General features: G+C 34.8%; 1 long non-coding RNA gene across 1 annotated transcript; it reads right to left on the bottom strand.

Moving 5' to 3' along the window:
• Positions 1-3,299: 3,299 nt before the first annotated feature.
• On the bottom strand, positions 3,300-4,032 carry LOC113096976 (uncharacterized). The gene is made up of 2 exons (XR_003288752.1): positions 3,877-4,032; positions 3,300-3,393 (listed from the first exon to the last, which is right to left on the bottom strand). It is a non-coding gene; the product is annotated as an uncharacterized LOC113096976 (long non-coding RNA).
• Between the last annotated feature and the right edge of the window lie 588 nt (positions 4,033-4,620).

Here is a 4,620-nt window from a genome sequence, read left to right as displayed (position 1 = left end):
ATAATAGTTTCAAATACTTACTGAAAATTTTTCCAAAGAGAGAGCAGTGGGAGATTGGCGATCTGCGGGTACGAACCCGACGACTGCCAACTGCAAAGCCCCAAAATTTAAAAAAACTTGCAGTTTATGTCAGTCAACTTTTTGGACCTTTTTGGATTTTTTTCTGTAGTTATTTATTTATTTAATTAAGTTAATTTGCTGTTAATTTGTTAGTTTGTTTTGTTTACTTCCAAAAGTAAAACTATTTTAAATTTGTTACAGGTGAAGTAATAGGTAACAGGTGAAGTAAAAAGGTTAAAATAAACCCTATTTCAAAGGCTGATAAATATAATAAAAACGCTCTCTTTTTTGACCACAGAATGGTCAGATGTTATGAAACATGACAAATAACAATTTCTGGGGGTCAGAACTGTATTGAAAAAAATGTGTCCATTTGTCAGTTGTTTACATACAAAGTTATACCACTTTATATCATATTTAGATTTTTCTAAAAAAGGTTAAAAATTAAGCATTTTGGACCATTTCAGCTTGGTACCCAATTTAATCTTAAAGTAGACACTTGAATGATAAAGAAATATTATGTTGTGAAAAAAGAAATACCCTATGCGCTTGAGAAACAAAAAAATAGTTGATCTCTACACATCTTTGGCCATTTTTTGCTATTTTGTCCAGAAAAAGGTCAATATGTTGTCAAATGTCAAAAATAACCATTCCATTAAATTCCTGGGGTCAGAATTGTAAGGGAAAATGTGTTAATTTGTTCTCGTATGTTGTTTACTTCTAATGTTACTACCCACTTTCTACATACTTTTTGATTTTTCGGATTCCGGTCGGGTGCCAGCAAAGGGTTAAAACAAAGAACCCTTTGGGACATTATTTCAGCTTGGACCTGGCAGATTATGAAATAGACACTTTAAGGATTTTAAAAAAATCGGTGGCATAAAAAAAAGCCGGGGGGGTGCGCGTGACCCCTAATCTAGACTATTTACTTTGAAATAGTGATGCCACATACGGAAGTCTTAAGCAGCCCATGCATTATAATATTTGTTCTTCTTGTTTTCTGTTTAACGACTTAATTTTCTCGTTTTCTCGACATAACGAAGTTCGTTTTCTCGTTATAACGACTTCATTTTCTCGTTTTCTCGACATAACGAAGTTCGTTTTCTCGACATAACGAAGTTCGTTTTCTCGTTATAACGACTTAATTTTCTCTAAGAAGTTACAAAACTGCGCCAGCAGATGGCACTATAGACCTGAATATAACTGATGGGGCGTTGTACACTATCCACTTTACTGTACGCGGACCTTCCTCATGATCGCTATAATTTGTGCAGTCTTCATTACTGACATTTAATTAATTCATAAATGTTAAATGCTTGAATCAATATGAATATTTTGTGTATTAAGTTCCTGCTAGATGCATGAGTTTCACCAACGCGTTCTGTGTCATAAAATAACTGCTTATCAAAACCTAGGTTGACGTCACTGTATTCTGTTTATCTACAGTAGGACGGGATTTAATGATGCAGGCTGATGTGATGTGCTTTTCCTTATTACTAATCTTTATTGTTAACCATATTGATGAGAAATGTGATGTATATGTAAAATCCATAGGCTAATTTAATTCAGTTTTTTTCTACACACACACACACACACACACACACACTACACGTAGTCCTACACATGGACGCTCTTTTCAAACAGAAGCTTGTAACACACATGATATCTGCCACATCATATAATGACTACTACAAATTACAAATTATATATAATTTTATTTCAAATAAAGGGAAAATGAAAAGTGAGTTTAATCCAAGCAGCTTTAATTTCGCGGTGTTGCCATTTAAACATGTTAATTACAAAAACAAAATGTTCGTTGTACTGTCTCTGGAAAAATCAACAGTGATTGATCAGCCTTTATTTATATACAGTATTGTAGACGTTATTACCTAGGCGAAGCTAAATTTGCTGAAATATAGGCTACAGTAAGAGTGCCTGCATGGTTGTCCATCAGATGCCTGTCAAAGTTGAGTTCGTTACTATAGCAACAGTAAAACTGTCATGTCGTTATAACGAGAAAACAAACTTTTGTTATGTCGAGATAACGAGAAAAATAAGTCGTTATAACGAGAAAACGAACTTCGTTATGTCGAGATAACGAGAAAAATAAGTTGTTATAACGAGAAAACGAACTTCGTTATGTCGAGAAAACGAACTTCGTTATGTCGAGATAACGAGAAAATTAAGTCGTTATAACGAGAAAACAAAAAGGAAAAAAAATTATAATGCATGGCCGCTTAGAACTTCCGTATGCACATATGAAATCATGAAAAAAAAGAAAGAAAAAAACAGTAAAAACCTTAATTTTCATGTCAAGGGTTAAAAAGATAACATTGATTCTATTTTTGGAGAAAAAGAAAGGTATGAAAGGGGTTTGAATATTAAGAAAAAAACAATAGAATCTCTATTTTTGATGAAGCGTGAACTGTAACGTAGGTCTAAGGCTCTCGTTGCATGTCTTTTAAGTGTGTTTTTGAGGTTGAAATGAAATCAAATACTGCCATACTGCCCTTGATACTTCTGAATGTGATATCTACTTCATAATTATTGAGAAATGTATGAAAAAACATGTTTCAGATCACTTGAACCATATGGAAATGAGGGTTATGTTACCCATCCCGACTTAAGAGAAGCAAAGAAGGATCCGTTGCAAAGCTACATGAAAGTATATATTGTATCCGTGATTCTAAAATACATCATAAGTAGAACAATAACTGTTTGTTTTAACAAAGAACAAACAAAAAAAATTATCTAAACCTCACTTAAAAGTGTTACAGCCTCTACATCAGCCTCCTTCGTAACAGTACATAACGGTTTGTAGAAAGCTTCTACTTTCCTTCAAGAGTAAGCAACTACAAGTGACACACATGCATTCGACAATAGAATATACCGTAATTCCTCAAATAAGCCGGGGCCTTTATTTCCCTGAACTGCAGAAGGTAACAGGATTTTATTTGAAGCAGGCTTTTATTAGAGGCAGGCCTTTATTTCTAATTCCATCTGTTTGATAAGTAATTGTTTTAAATAACCGGTTTTAAATTAAAAGCGATAGCGTTCCAGTGGACAGGCATAACATTAGCACAGAATCAGTTCAGAATCAATCACCAAAAGAATCAGTTTGGTTCAGACGCTCTGTGTGTCGGTCTGCTTCACGCTGAATCACGCATGCGCAGTTGTAGCGGTTGTTCCTCTGCGTTGTGTTTTATGGATGTTAAATAAAAGAATTGTCCACACAAAGCTGGTTTTTAACTGATGAGGATTTAATTGTAGTGCCTGTGTAGTAAAACAAGCAAACAGACAGGCACTGTTATCTGCAACAGCTCTTAATTATGCCTGTTAACCACAAAATACATGTTAAGTAACCCAGGCAATTAACCACCGATCACACAATGAATGCAATATACAATATATATAAAATATATCTCCTAAGTGTACAAAATATATTGAAGACTAAAACATATTTAGTTTACAAAATATAATTATACATACACATCTTTCTAATTAAACATCTCGATCTATTATTTATCAATTTCTATTTATCTATATATAAATATTCCTTAATTGAGATGTAAGCCGCATAGCCGCTAACATATCCTTCACAAACGTAACGCACACACTTTGCCGCCATCTCACGCGATGCACTATTCACCAGTAAAGAGCACTCAAATAAACTACATTTACCAGGTTAATAACACGAACTACTGGTGAAATATAACATTACACAGAATACTTTCTAGTATTGGCCACACAGACATGACATGAACACTTATAACACATTTTAACATTTAATGAACGGAGCGATCATGAAAATCGTACCTCTCCTCTCTGATGGCATTGAAGCAAAGAGGACGAACTTCCGATTGCGCTGCGTTTTGAACGCCTTACCTACGTATGACATCAGCCGACGTACATACTATATTTAATAAAAGCATGCAACATTTTCAAAATAAAATGCCCCAAAACAATTAATAATAAAAACAAATATACATATATATATATATAATATTTATATATATATATATATATATATAATATATATATATATATATATATATAAAAACACAAAAAAACAAAAATGAATTATAATCTGGTGTAACAACATATCCCTGCTACACAGTAGCCGTGTTTCCACTATCGAGCTAGGACCGGGCGTGCTAGTGCGTGCCAGGGCCAGTCGCGTTTCCACTGTCACTTCCGGGGCTTGATCGTGCCTCGCCGGCATGGTTGCCAGGGTAGCGGTTTTCCCGCACAATTGGGCTATTTTAGAAAAGGAGTTGCGGGAAAAATACAGAGTTGCGGGTTGCGGTTTTTTGGGCTACATTTATGATGTACTGCGGCCGCAAAAAAAAAATATAATAATTGTGGACAAAGATAAAAGTGAACCTTTTATTAGTGGGTGTTGATCCCCCGGAATTAATACTTGCGAGTAGTATTAATACTTGAGCGCGCCCCACATGTGCTTTGACATCACAAATCAAGCATCATCATCACGTCACTCATAGACATATAAATAACTAGACGCCTCATGGCCGCTCTGAGCCGTTGCTGCGATACGTCAAC

Source organism: Carassius auratus, unplaced genomic scaffold (genome assembly GCF_003368295.1).
Source record: "Carassius auratus strain Wakin unplaced genomic scaffold, ASM336829v1 scaf_tig00216059, whole genome shotgun sequence".
Taxonomy (NCBI): Eukaryota; Metazoa; Chordata; class Actinopteri; order Cypriniformes; family Cyprinidae; genus Carassius; species Carassius auratus.
This window is presented reverse-complemented; position numbering and strand designations above follow the sequence as displayed.